This window comes from Protomyctophum parallelum, assembly GCF_964188405.1.
Source record: "Protomyctophum parallelum genome assembly, chromosome: 19".
Taxonomy (NCBI): Eukaryota; Metazoa; Chordata; class Actinopteri; order Myctophiformes; family Myctophidae; genus Protomyctophum; species Protomyctophum parallelum.
Window position 1 is genome coordinate 9,544,389 of NC_139717.1, and position 16,184 is coordinate 9,560,572.

Sequence of the window (16,184 nt, forward strand, 5' to 3'; positions counted from 1 at the left end):
CAGGTCTATGAAGACATGCCCAAAGACTGCATCCCACTTTCAACCTACAAATACATTGGCTTGCCGTGATCTTGCTATTGTCAAACTAATCTTGTACAATATTTGTATAAGGGAGGGGGGTCCGTGGACAAATACATATCAATCTGGGAGTCGATGACATTGAAAATATTTGAGAACCACTGGTTTTCCAGTAAATTATAATTACAACATTTAAGCAAATAAGCCCAAATAAACAAGTACACTTTAGAAACAATCCCTCCCAAAAATGCATGCCCAAAGTCGCTTATAATAACATGGCAACACTCATTCAAGTCTCAGTCATTCTCCACCTGTGGGCCTTGAGGATACCTCAAGTGGGCCCCGAAAATAATTAGCAAAAGAAAACATTAAGATTTTAAGACTTAAGATTTTAAGACTTTATGAAAATACGTTTTCTTTAAAACCTTGAAAAATGTTATTATACCAATAAATAGGAACTCATATAGTATGTAATCTATACTGTATAGCCACTACAGGTATTTATCCACGCCAGAGCACAATCAATCGTTAAAATAAACAAGGTCTGAAAATGGCCCCACGTGCCACACGTTGGTCAGCTCACCACCGGAGCGGCGGTCACCTCACCACCGAAAATCCAGACTATGAATAGGCCTTTAGTGTCCCTGGGTGGGTGGGTGGAAGGTGATTTATCAACAGATAGTTAAGAAGTTCAAACTGACAGAGCTACTATTGTATCAAATCTGTGAATATACTGTATATTAATCTTGTCAGGTTTATTCTGGTCTGTGACAATTTGATGACACGGCAGGCTAGAGTAGCTGCTCTTCACTAGACACCTGTCACACTGCAGGCAGAGAAAGTTTCAACATTCATTCTTCAGGAATTTTCGAAGTTTTCCAGTGTTAGCGCCCTGTTGATGTTCCTCATTGACACCAGTACAAAGCTAGCTGCGGGTGTTGTGCAACTTTGTCAAGTGAGGGGAACATTTCCAGCTAAAATATAAAATGGTGAGGCTAAAGATGGAAATTATTCGTTCTCATGGGAGTGTAAGTAAATGCATCGCCTGCTACTGTAAAGACTTAATTAACCATGTGGCCGGACATTAGTGTCCCTATTCTGGGCATGTCATAACAAGCGAACATTCTGCAAAATTAAGTAGTCAAACATTCGGCGGAAATAGGTATAAACTAGAACTGCACTCTGTCGAGTGCATACTTGCTTGTTGCACACTAGTAGGCCATAAATGGCCTACTAGTGCGCAAGCAGAGCGTGCAAGTACTTTCGATCGCTACAAACTGTCAAATCTCAGTAATGACTACTTGTGCCTGATACGGCAGTGGTGCCAGATTACATACATGTATACATAGGAGCATTACCTTTAATCCTCCCAACACTAAAACATATTGTCATTACGTCACCATCGAAAACCAATTACACTCTGGCATTGGGTCCTTTAATCCACATCTTTTTTACGTCATCATTGAGAGCTAGTTATACACATACTATTATGTAATTTGTAAGTTGATTAGCGGTATACTGTGGTTACTTTGCGCAGTACGCACCGTCCCAGCCGTCCCGCCAATTTTGATGCGTATGCACCGTCCCAGCAAATTGTGCCTGATACGGCAGTGGTGCCAGATTACATACATCTGTATAACTAGCTCTCAATGGCTACGTTTACATGAGCAGTTAAATCCCCTTTTCATTCCGAATAGAAGTTCAATCCTATTAAACGTTGTTATGTAAACACCTACAAAAACTTACATCCGAATGAAAACGCTCGATGCGATCTAAAAACCATTCCGATGTCACTGGCCGGATTACTCCGATGTTCATTGCGATTGAAAGAAAATTGGACTCATGTATACGCTGCTTCGGATGTAAGTTCATTCTGGTCTTTCTGAGCATGCTCATTTCCATTGCGCTCCAACTCCAAGGCGCTCATATCCAAGGCGCACCGAGGAGTTTGCACATAGAGTGCGTTATTTCTTGCATTTTGCAGCTCCGAAATCCCACCCAAAAAACGTGGAGCAGGCTGCAGCATGCAGTGATGATTGATGATCCCCCTGTGAGTGTTCAAAGATCCAACCGTCCCGAGTTGATCATGATCACTGATCATTTTCAAATTATATAGTGCATCGGGGACTCACAGAAAGACAGTGGAGAGGACACAATGCCGTCAGCCCGCGCACGCACACACACACACACACACACACACACACACACACACACACACACACACACACACACACACACACACACACACACACACACACACACACACACACACACACACACACACACACACACACACACACACACACACACACACACACACACACACACGCAGTCCCAAGAATACGCTATTATGTGGGGCACATTGTCAGCCTGTAGATCAGCTCTTACTTACACAATGTATGCCTATACGTGCATTGTGCAAAGACGAAGCACAAATAAATCCAATAGCCTTGTGAGGCGCGCAGCGAAAAGTTGATAAATGCGATGTTTTACTGCTTTGTGTGTGACTGTGTGTGTGTGTGTGTGTGTGTGTGTGTGTGTGTGTGTGTGTGACTGTGTGTGTGACTGTGTGTGTGTGTGTGTGTGTGTGTGTGTGTGCGTTCTCTCTCTCTCTCTCTCTCTCTCTCTCTCTCTCTCTCTCTCTCTCTGGTCCAGTGCTTACAGCAAGCGAGAGATGAAATGATGGGATTTCAAAGTATATGGTCTACTGGTGTTCTGAATGAACTGCCTATATTTTATGTGTCCAACAGATGGTGTAGTTTCACGTGAAATAACATGTGTCATGGCTTATATCACACCGACGGCAACGTCCATGTAAACATTCGTTCGGAATGACCATTTCCCATGTAAACTCGCGGCAAAAAACATTACATCGGATGTATTTTATTCGGAAGTATTTATTCGGAATGATCACCCTTCATGTAAACGTAGCCAATGATGACGTAATAAAGATGTGGATTAAAGGACCCAATGCCAGAGTGAAATTGGTTTTCGATGGTGACGTAATGACGATATGTTTTAGTGTTTTAGTGTGGAAGGATTAAAGGTAATGCTCCTATGTATACATGTATGTAATCTGGCACCACTGCCGTATCAGGCACAATTTGCTGGGACGGTGCATACACATCAAAATTGGCGGGACGGCTGAGACGGTGCATACGAGTCCCGGGCGAAACTGGTACTTGCACGCTCTGCTTACGCAAGTAATGACACCCACGGATTGTGAATTTGTAGATTCTAGATAGCCTATCTAGTATCTGCAAACTCACTGTCTATCCTAGCCTAACCCGTGAGACAGGCTGAGATATAGGCGAATATAAAACAGAGTATAGGGCTTAAGTGGTTAATCTGTGAAACCGCAGGGTTTGGTGTCTAAGCCAGTTAATGCACAGGCCGTATGCTCCCTGACCCTGTGACCACGAGGAGTCGAGGACCCGGGTTCGAATCGACTACCATCTACAGTATGTCTCGCATGCTTCTCCTTTCTCTCTCTCTGCCCTTGGTTACTAAGAATGCACCAAAAAAAGCTGGTTGGTGTCAGTGGCTGCCAGGCTTACATAACTAGTGGCAAAGCTGTTACCTGGCTGGAACAGGGAATATTAACTCATGTCCTGTGGCAGCTGTTCGCTGTGTGCCCCCACCTTCCCTTCACTTACAGTACTCAAGCCCACAGTTATGTCACCCATCACATGCCAGCTGACAACACAGCCCAGTGCCAGAGTATACTGGGACGGTACACTAGGGGGCAGCCAGTCTTCTGGGCAGGGAAACGCCTGGCCCTGGTACAGCCACACTTGTGGCAAGATCAGCGTGAGATTTGAAGGTGTTACTTGGCTAACAGGAGGCTGGAGACCAGGAGTGTGAGGATATCAAGTTGTGTTGTTCACAAAAAGCAGGAAGCATATCCAGAACGCTACACAAAGGTTTGACGAACATGTCCAAAAATGGGATGCAGACAAGAAAACGCATATCATACACACATGTCACATGTACATGGACAGCCATGGATCGAAACACTCTCTAAGGAGATAATACACAATTACAGTACAAGGGATGGAGAGTTTTAGTCCTGCGTCAATATCAGCAGCCAGGAATTAGCCAGGAGAACTGTGTCCATGCACTTGCCCAAACTTCCATAGTTGTCTAAGATTTTGCTAGGTTATATTCAAAATAAGATGGAAATGTATTCCAAGTAAGTGCATTCTAACTCTTAAAGCTCATGCAGGAAAATCCAAACGGTTCAAGTCCCACTCACGAGCAACACTCTGAGGGTACCATCAAATTAGAGATTCCATGTTTAATTGTTTCCTTGCCAAACCAATAACAGCTGTAGACAGAGATGCATATATCGTCACTGTCGGGTGGAAACCATTATGTCCAAAACCGTTCCTTTTTATTAGTCTTATTTTTTTAATATATTAAAATACTGCATTTTTACAACTTTTGTGTGACACTTATGTTTTTTTACAGAAGTTTGAAATATGGAATACAAGGTTTCTGTCCAACAGTAACGATATAGACATATAAACATGCCCATGCACAAAATTAAGCCATTTGAAACAGTTCACCGTGGTTTTATTTAATCACGGGTAGATTATGGCAACTCCCTTTTCTCTGTTGCAGCAAAAAGCTTCTCTCTACTCCTCCTATTAATCCAAAATGCAGCCTAAAGCAGTATTTCGTTTGCGAGGGATGGCCCCCAGGGGTCCTTGAGGGCGTTCCAGGGGATCCCCAGCAAAGTTGGTTAATATCATAATAGGCTATAAAATAAAAGTGGTCATAAAAGTGGTAAAAATAATTTTAACCAAACATTTGGAATAATCTTACAAAACTTCTTGTGTCCTTGGCACAACATCTTTTGAAATTGGGGTCTGCGGGCAAATACACATCAATATGGGGGTCCATTAAAATAAACTGTTGGTCTCTGAAGGTCATTACACACTGGCGAATTAGCGATGCGATATATTCGTGCGAATAATTCGCATTTAAAAAAAACCAATTGAAGTCCATGCAAGCTTCCACATCAGTGGCGAATGTGCGAATGTGCGAAAATGCGACCGTTTTCGCTTTTATTTGTTCGCTCTGGTGTCGTATTTTGCAGAGATTCGCAGGCGAACTGCAACATGCAATATTTCGCATTTTCAAATCGCTTATTCGCATCGCGTCGCTAATTCGCCAGTGTGTAATGACCTTAAGTCTAAACTTAGAATAAACCAACAGTTTATTTTAATGGACCTTTAGACTTTAGACTTTAAAGGATTGTAACAGGTGCCAGAAAACAAGAGTCCAACGACTCCAACACCTATCCTGTCATCTCTGCACTGGGCACTGGCTGCTTGTATTTAGTAGCTGTATACCCGTTTCACTGCAGTCTGTGATTTGTTACGTCATTCGCTGCTCAGTCAGGAAAGTCTCCTGTTTGACTCACATTTCATAACCAATTCTATTACGTAGCCACGTTGTTGCTGATACGTCATCAGCCATGCAGCGCCACTCTGTCCATGCTTTTCTCACTGTCGAAAAAAAGTGGGGGTGGTTAGTGGTTACCATCTTTAACTACGGTACAATTAAATGCCTTGATGTCATATTCGACCATAGGCCTAATATTGTCTATATTATTGCGTCTCACATTTTGTTTTAAAATTGGTCATATGGTTATGGTCAACTTGGTACTATAGTATAGGGAGTATTTCTCATGTTATTTCAACAGGCTTAAAAACACATCTTGCAGGAAAAGAGACAATGAGAGCTTTACAACAGAAAGCCAACTATTAGGGGACTAACTATTAGGGCATTTGCGCCTGCCAGTCACACTTTTGGGACAGGGTCTTAATTTGTGGGATGCCTGAAGTGTCTTGGAAATGAGAGACTGTCCCATGCAAAGGGGGAACTGGTCACCCTAGTGATAGGTATCTATCAGATACCATCAAGGCATGTCAACAAATAGCCAAACACTCAGGGACAAAAGCAGATCTACAAGCAAACACATGCCCAGGACCAACAGGACTTCCAGACTTGAAGTATAGGCTATTGGAGGATTATTAAAATATTTAGGGTATGAATACCTCTAATTAGTAGTACCAAGGTATAATTATGTGTATGGAATAAACATGTAATCTTAAAAGGAATAAAACAGGTAATCATAAGGGGGGAAAGGATATGTAATCATATAATGTGCGACTAAATAGTAACAGGCCTCACTAAAGCTAAAATCATGGAATTAGTAAATATTTATTAGAGAGTATAAAGTACACAGAGGCATCTTTCTCCACACGCGTGCACGCTTGTGCATGCACACACACACTCTCTCTCTCAGGTCCCCAAAGCAGGTCAGCTCGACTCGACTGTGCAAACAATGAGATGGCAGGATGGTTACGTACACACACATAAGGGTGGTACTCAGGGTACAGGGTTCACACACCACACACACACACACACACACACACACACACACACACACACACACACACACACACACACACACACACACACACACACACACACACACACACACACACACACACTAGTTGATCTAAGTAAGAGTACATACTGACTGGCTTATTTAATAAAATACACACACATACTGTAAAGATGATCTCATAATGACTGGCACATTTAATTGAACACATCACATCCAGGGAGCAGAGTCCGGAAGAAAGGACCAACGCGACACTTCAAAGAAGGGGGATGGCCAAGAGCGCCCCCTGAAGAAATGAACTATTCTGATTGGCTATATTCACAAACTTGGAAATACTAAATATCACTGTCGGCCCATGGAATCGTACTATAGTTTAGCCTCTCACCATTCGCTGTATTTGTATGTGTAGTAGAACTGTGTGTTAGGCTACATTGCATTTGCTTTCATGTTTTATGGAAGCCCATTTGTTTCATTATGTTCATTACTGTGTACCATGCATCTTAATTTACTGTTTCATTTACATTTTAGCTTTTGGTGAGTTCTGTTTTCACCCTGTAAAGCACCTTGCAAACCTTGTCTGGAAAGGTGCTATATACAAATAAAAGTGTGTTATTACTACCATTATCTATACCATCTACCCTGAGCCTTTGTGAGAAAGCAATGTGTCATCAATTGACACAATCTGTTAATCTTTCAAATGGAATTACCAGTAAACATGGCATACGAGAGAAAACAAATCCAGATAATCCATATGCATCCATCCATTTGACACACTATTCCATTTGTATACTGTAGGCTGTCGGGCAGAAACCTCATATCTCAATTTGTCAACTTTTGTTTTTTGTCACATAGATGTCACAAAAATAGCAAAAATATCCTATTTACAAGCTCACAACACCTCGCTATGCGACAGACACGTCATGAGCTTGTGGATCTGCTAATTTAGCTGTTTTGGACAACTTCATCTCTTTTCAACCTATCTTCATATAATTGGTCTTCTCCTCACTAATGTTCATGATAAAATACCACCATTTATTTCTACTTGGTCAGTGTCAGGAGGGCTGTGGGCAGTTCAGAAATCCGTCCACCAGTGAACATCATCGTTGTCAGATGTTTAAAATATATGAAAACTAGAAAAAGTGCCCTTCTGGGCACAGGTCTCCACCAGGTTATCCACAGATCCGTGCAGTTAGAGGTAAAAACACTTTTGGGCCAGTTATAGCGCCACCTTGAGGCTGAGTTGAAATTGTTCATGTGGCATTTCGTCCTCGGCCTAGTGGGAATGTGCGTGCACAATTTCAGGGAAATCACGCGATGTGTTCATGATTTGCAGCATTTTGTTTGAAACTGAGCACTCCTGTGAACTTTGGAAGCCAATCTTAACCAATCAGGATGGAGTCTGAGAAATCTGAAAGACCCGTTTCGTTGAATGGCTCTAGAGAGACTGTGTACTAATTTGCGTGATGTTTGGACAAAATCTGTAGGTGTACTGTGAAAAAACTTGTTTTGCACAAAGCGGCCTCCTGGTGGCGCTATAACAGGCCGTTCTGGAAAGTTTGGGGCAGAGGTTCATGGTTGGCATCCAGGGAGTGTGTGCGCAAAATTTGGCATCGACCGGGTTAACGGTGGCTGAGATTAGCTGGTCACGGACGGACGGACGGACGGACGGACGGACACACGGACACACGGACACACGGACGGACGGACGGAGTGCAAAACATACTCTCCCCATGCCTTCGGCTGGTGGAGACAAAAAGGCTTCCATTTTCACATTGCAACTTTTCAAAAGTTTTCAGTTTCTAGTAGCTTGGATTCCCCATCGATTATGTCACTGGTGGACAGGTTTCTGAACTGCCCACAGCCTGTATGAGACACATAGTGAGTGCAAATTGTGCTATTTTTAGGGATGTCCCGATCACAATTTTGCACTCTGATCATTCCGATCATTTGATTTTGAGACATACCGATACCGATCTTTCCCGATCCGATGTTTATATTTTATATAACACTTATGCCATATCACAATAGCAAATATCCTAATCAATGTCACTCTAGTCTAGTCTGTTTGCCTTTAAATTATTGAAAGGAACAATGTGACTATACTTTTATTAGAATTGTACCTATTCCATTGAAAGGGTTTAAATGGTTAATTTGAAGTGTTTCATTTAAAATGACTTTAATAATTTGTCAAAAAATATTGACTTGGAGTTTAAAAGACATTTAAATTAGACATTGAATGAATTGCATAAAATACATTTAATTGTTTAAAGACATTTGCTTGTTTAAAATACTGTATTGCTTAAAAACAAGAATTGTTGAAAGGAAAACATTGAGTGATAAAGTTGTTTCAAATCATCATAAATCATTAGTTTGGCATTGTTGTTAACCTTTAGTTTTTCTGTCTTCAAAGGTTTACAACCTACAGTACATGATTAATGAACCAACCAATCAACAAAATGGAGCCAACGGTTCAAAACAAACAAAGTTGGGAAAATAAAAAGTTTATTTGAGTTGGAAATCTTGAGTTGTCTCTCTTTGGAGTTGAACAGGACATGAACTTGACAGTTAGACTGAAGTCAAGTTAGAACTCTCAGAGAGTACTACAGACACCTATGCCATCATGCCGGGGGTTGCATTTCCTTTGTTCTCATCATAGCTAGGTGTCTTTCACGCCATTAGTCTTTGTTTGATGATCTCTTACCCCATGGGACCAGAAGGAAAACCACTAGCATAAACGCAACAGTTTTTTCTTCTTCTTTTTTTACAAAATCTCACTGTTTATACATCTTTCTTTGAGATTTACATTAAACAATAAAAAATCTGATCTTTTCGCCCCGATTCCGATCTTTTGAAAATCATGTGATCGGAGCTGATTTCCGATCACCCCATCCGATCGGGACAACCCTAGCTATTTCATCATGATCATTAGTGAGGACTAATTATATGATAGGTTGAAAAGTGGTCCTTTAAGAGAACGTGAGAGTTGTCAGAGTTGTATTCAATACATTGTACAGACAAACTGTTACAATTATTGTATTGAACCAGTGAAAAGTAGTAGTAGTAGTAACACGAGCTTGTGAGAAGTTGTGACTAAATTACTACATTGGATTCATTAGAATACACATTCTTTTTTCCTTCCGTTTTATTTTTTACAACGTTGCTTTTCACAAACGTTTTGGACAAACAAGGTTTCCACCTGACAGATAATAGCCTATGCAGTATGCTGCATAGGGGATTTATTCAGCAGTTGCTTTTTCATCGTGCAGAATCTCTGAGTCATGACTATGTATGTCCATTGTCCTCACATGACTTTGTGTGAACATAATGTCACATAAAAACAGAAAAGAACTAGAACTGCACTCTGTCGAGTGCATACTTGCTTGTTGCACACTAGTAGGCCATAAATGGCCTACTAGTGCGCAAGCAGAGTGCGCAAGTACTTTCGACCGCTACAAACTGTCAAATCTCAGTTTCTCTGTGAAGGAACGTTTGAAATGTTGATTAGGTTTAACTATTTGCTACCTACCTACTTTATGCATGTTACGTAATGACTACTTGTGCCTGATATGGCAGTGGTGCCAGATTACATACATGTATACATAAGAGCATTACCTTTAATTCTCCCAACACTAAAACATATCGTCATTACGTCACCATAGAAAACCAATTACACTCTGGCATTGGGTCCTTTAATCCACATCTTTATTACGTCATCATTGAGAGCTAGTTATACATATAATATGTATATGTATGTATATGTAATTTGTAAGTTGATTAGCGGTATATTTTATGTTTACGTCATCATTGAGAGCTAGTTATACATATACATGTAATTTGTAAGTTGATTAGCGGTATAATGTGGTTACTTTGCGCCAAAAACCGTCCCAGCCAACCCGCCACTTTTGATGCGTATGCAAATAAAACAGCAAGTTGTGCCTGATTTGCTGGGACCAGATTACATACATGACCATATTTCTTACGTCATCATTGAGAGCTAGTCATACACATACTATATATATGTAATTTGTAAGTTGATTAGCGGTATACTGTGGTTACTTTGCGCCAAAAACCGTCCCAGCCAACCCGCCACTTTTGATGCGTATGCAAATAAAACAGCAAGGTGTGCCTGATTTGCTGGGACCAGATTACATACATGACCATATTTCTTACATCATCATTGAGAGCTAGTCATACATATATATGTAATTTGTAAGTTGATTAGCGGTGTACTGTGGTTACTTTGCGCCAAAAACCGTCCCAGCCAACCAGTCACTTTTGATGCGTATGCAAATAAAACAGCAAATTGTGCCTGATTTGCTGGGACCAGATTACATACATGTATACACAGGAACATTACCTTTAATCCTCCCTACACTAAAACATATCGTCATTACGTCACAATCGAAGACCAATTACACTCTGGCATTGGGTCCTTTAATCCACATATTTCTTACGTCATCATTGAGAGCTAGTTATACATATACACACCATGTACTCTGGTCCCAGCAAATCAGGCACAATTTGCTATTTTATTTTACAAATTACATATATATAGTATATGTATGACTAGCTCTCAATGATGACGTAAGACATATGGTCATGTATGTAATCTGGTCCCAGCAATTCAGGCACAATTTGCTGTTTTATTTGCATACGCATCAAAAGTGGCGGGTTGGCTGGGACGGTGCATACGGACTGGGCGAAACTATTACTTGCGCGCTCTGCTTGCGCAAGTAACAACAAAGCGCACACATCCATTCCACTCCCTACAATCTAAGGTGCTGCATGGGCCGAGGTCAGAATCCATAGAGAAAAATAACAATGGATCATGATTCAATCTCAGTCTGAAAGTGCCGACGTGATGTCCAAATGTCAGACAGGTCTGATTTGAGGGGCCTATGTCCAGCTTTTAGTGTGAGTGAAAACAAATAAAAGTGTACATTCATTGTCAATGGCATTTTGAGTGTTTGTGTAAACACAAACATTGAAGAGGAAGGTGAGGACGCAAATTCTGATTGGCTGGAATGAGATGATGTATGATGATAAAGCCCGGGCAGAGGCTTTTGTGCTGGTTCTGGACAACCGGCTATCTTTGTCAGGCAGTGTCCCTTTATTCCTATACTGTATATATATATATATATATATATATATATATATATATATATATATACACACACACCGGGCACTGCACTCCCTGTGGGGGTGTGTAACGGGGGTGTGTAACGCGCATGTCGAATTTGAAGTCGGTGGTGCGGACGGTTATTGGGTTACGTGCATTACAGACGTGCACACACAGACAGACATATAGAGACGTGGTGCATTTACAGTATAGATAGATTATGACAAAAGACAATTGACATAATTCAGGGCTTTTTCCTGCGCGTGCTTGGACAGTATAGCGAATGTAAGCCACTAAAGTAATCTGTGCTGTGAACAAAACAATTCCCCAATTGAACACAAACACAGTCGTAAGTACACAGGTAGTGGATCCAGAAACTGGAAAGACGGACCCATAAGTGTCCATTTGGTTCCATTTCTTGTCCGTAATGTCTGTAAACATTGTGACAAGAGTTTCAGTCATTTACATAAGTTGAAGACACACGAGCGTATCCACACGGGAGAAAGACCTTACCACTGTAAACAATGTGACAAGAGTTTTAGTCGTCTAGATATTTTGAAACTACACCAGCGTATCCACACGGGAGAAAAACCTTACCACTGTAAACATTGTGACAAGAATTTCAATCAATTAGGTCACCTGACGTTACACATGCGTGTCCACACTGGAGAAAGACCTTCACTGTAAACAGTGTAACAAGAATTTCAAGAAGTTAGGTGACTTGAAGAAACACCAGCGTATCCACACGGGAGAGAAACCGTTTGACTGTAAACAATGTGACAATAGTTTCAGTCATCTAGGTACTTCGAAAATATACCGGCGTATCCACACTGGAGAAAAACCCTACCACTGTAAACATTGTGACAAGAGTTTGAGTCAATTAAGTAACCTGAAGCGTCACCAGCGTATCCACACGGAAGAAAAACCTTTTGACTGTAAACATTGTGACAAGAGTTTCAGTCACGTAAGAAGTCACACCCGTCACGTGTAGTTGAGGTGAGAACCCAAATGCAGGACAGGCTGGACAGCCAGGCATGATAGTGTTCAAAACCCATAAATTGTTTGAGGGGCGCTAGCACCTCATATGCCCAGCTCTCCGTGTTTGTGTAAACACAACATTGAAGACAAAAATCACACTCGTGATTCATCAAATCATATTTAGCGGAATTATCATCTCTTTATCATCATATACATACATCATCATGCATCATGATGAGGAGACAGAGGGAGTGGGACTCAAGTGTGATATATGGGCTTGTACCCTAAAAGAACACGTCAACCTCAATTGCATTGCAACTAAAATATTCAATAAACAAATATATTTTGAATGCCATATTTAGCCAGTACAAACCCAAATGTGCCGCAAACGACTAGCCTAGCCTGAGTGTTTTCAGTGAGACCACGTGATGTACAGAATCATAATGATATTTTTCGGGGCATGTCATTGTATTGATTGAATACTTTATTGGCAGAAATGTAATCAGTAAAGGGTACAGTCAAACAGAAATGTAATCAGTACAGGGTACAGTCAACACACGTCCAAAGGGATCACTGAAAAAAAGTCCTTGCGGTCTTGTTTGTAGCCTACCTTTAAACCCTGCATTCGTCTTGATGAAACGGACAACTGTACATTGATTCTATCTACACCAAATCTCTATATGCGATCTACAAGTTGTGAGTGGAAAAATATTTCATCTGCACCAGAGACCTGGGTTCAAAACTAGGGTTGAACAGGCCATGAAGGTTACATTGTGCACACTTTTTAACAATTTGCATGAATTACAGCAACAATATATCCAGTGTGGTGTGTGGCCATGGGTTTATACATCTTGTATGACATATCTCAAGGAAGACAGCAGATCTACAAGCTCACACTGCGTGACACACAACTAAAACACAGACTTATGGTAAGCTGCTCCCTGCTCCTAGATCTCACTGTTCTTCTAATCTAGAAGAGTCTCAAATGTGTTTACCTTTGTCTCTGCTGCTCCTCCATAACAACATAGTTCTTTAAATGCTGCATCCTATAAGGAAACATACGTCTGTGTCTGAAAACGTTTTCAAAATAATTTACGGTACACCTAAATCCTAATTAGACCTAATAAGGCGTAATTAGAAATAATGTGTTTGTTATTAGACAATTATCCCACATTATGGTCTAAGAAATTGCATAAAAACTAACAAAGCATATAACATGTTCTTTATTATGCTTTATTTCATTAAATTTCCATTAGAACTAATGTGTTCTTTATTAAGCCTAGTTAATTTTACTTCAAGTTACGTTAGGTCTAATTCCAAATAATATGCTGTAATTGGGGACAAATTTGCGCAGAAGTGTACAGCAGCTATATTTCGGTCCAACTTCAGATTAAATTTAATCATACCTTTAGGCTTCATTACAATTAATATGCTCTTATTAGGGACACATTGGGGCGGAAGTATACCATGAATTGTACAGCAGCTACACTCCGGTCCTACTTCATATTATACATATTCGTACCTTCATTACAAATAATATTCTCTTAGTACATAACTTATCATTAGTACATAACTGTATCACTCATTTCGTACAATTGTGCTGCGACCTTCACCTCAATAGGTTGAACAATTGATCTGAACTCACACACAGGGGCATACGATATGATCATTACCACGTGCAGACACTTTCGCAAATTCAAGCTGTTTATTAGCTTTTTTTGAAAGTCTGTTGTCACAGTGCAGGTCACTACCTGTGTGTGTGTGTGTGTGTGTGTGTGTGTGTGTGTGTGTGTGTGTGTGTGTGTGTGTGTGTGTGTGTTGTGTCTGTGTGTTCACTGGGGGTCCCGACGGGTCCGTGTGTATGTGTGGGGGGGCTTTTGCTGGGAGTCCACCAGGGGAACTCTGAGTGTACAAATGGAGCCGCAAGTGTCCATTCGGTTCCATTTCTACACTCTCAGAGTTCAAACTTTTTAAATAAGGCAGATGCACACCTCAAAGTTCAGTGACACTAACCATGTTTGTTCTGATGAAGGTCTAATGACCAAAACGCCAATTTAATAAAGAGCAACCTGCTTGCAAGTGAAGACAGTGAGGAGTGCATTTTATACTTCATCAAAGTATGGGGGTCCCTGGCTGCAGCACCAAATCTATTCAAATGGGGTCCTTGGCATGAAAATGCTTGAGTACCACATGGTACCACAAATCTTTCTTTGTACTCTTACTCTACTGTTATCTTCTGTTTGGAAGAAAGCCTGTTTTTCTTTCAGGCTACAGGCTCTCATTTCCCTCCCCACCATTACCACCACTGTTTTGCCCTCAAGATAATAATAATAAAAAAATCCTTATGGGAAAATACATTTGTCTCCAAAGTTATCGTGGCACCACTCACTCACTTCATGCACAAACAACTTGGAGCACAGCTCAGCTCGTAAATCCCTTTGGGAAAGCCCTTGTGGGAATTACAGTACAATACCAAATATCCCAGATTAGGATGGTATTTGCAATGAAGCCGACTTACTCCTCAGTGCTGTCTGTATTGTTAAAGCAGTTCTTCTCAAACATGTTGTTCAAGGACACCCACATTAATTTGGTCAATGTATTTGGCCACAGAACCCCATCTGAAACTATTTAGTTTTATAGTACATCGTTTTAAAAATGTGGAAAACATAGCAGATCTGTCATGATTGGCTATAACTGAATATCCGAAGTATAACCAGTGATGGGCAAGCTACTTGGAAAATGTAGTAAGCTACACTACCAGTTACTCTCTATTAAATATAGCTCAACTACAACGAAGCTATCCCCAGATAATTGTAGCAAGCTACACTATAAGCTACATGGCAAAAGTAGCTAGCTACATGGACACTACTTTTAAAAAAAAATATTTTTTATCAACTTAATGATCAAGTTTCCACCGAACAAATAGCCTAATAGGCAGGCAAAAATGCTGAGTTTGATTGTTTATTAAAAAACAAACAGGAAACAAGCCCTCTGTCTGGCTTTTGGTGTCAACTTTTTCACATTTACTTGTATTAATGTACCTTGCGGTGTCAGGAGCCGGCTGATTCATGTGTTCAGTGTTGGGAAAGTTCTTTTTTTTATTAACTATAGTTCAGTTCACAGTTAATTTTTTCAGTTCATAATTCAACATTTTGAACTAAAGTTCATGGTTCCATAAATTTTACGATTTTAGTTATTTTTTGTTATTTTCTTTTAAATTATTATTATTGCCACAGCCTAGCCATTTGCACACCAGCTGAGAGACATAATTTAGACTAGAGAATGCTAGTCTCTCAAGACAGACTGTTGCCTCGATAGGCACTGTTTTACCGAATATTTGAGGATGGGATACTCAGATTGAGAGAATGCTGACAGGCACTTAAATGAGATGTTAATGTCCTGTAGTAGACTTAGAAATAAAAACTAGTGTTGACTAATCAATACAAGTGGCTCTTATTTTGATGGGGCAGTTTCTGCACAAGAAGTCCGTTTGACTTGTAAACAAGCTACGATGAATGAGCTGTCAAAGTACTATAGTCGCTAAACCACGTTAGCGATCAAATTTACAATATGAAAACTTTCACTTATAACAATAATGTAGGTTACACACGCTGGAATTAAACATGGAACCTGCAGGCAGCATTAGGTGAG

The 16,184-nt window shown here is 40.5% G+C and overlaps 1 protein-coding gene across 1 annotated transcript in view; it reads right to left on the bottom strand.

Annotated features, from left to right (window-relative positions):
* Window positions 1-16,184, bottom strand: part of LOC310877262 (gamma-aminobutyric acid receptor subunit rho-2-like) — a gene marked incomplete at its 5' end in the record, with an annotated part of 38,670 nt that overhangs the window by 16,250 nt on the left and 6,236 nt on the right. The window lies entirely within an intron of this gene.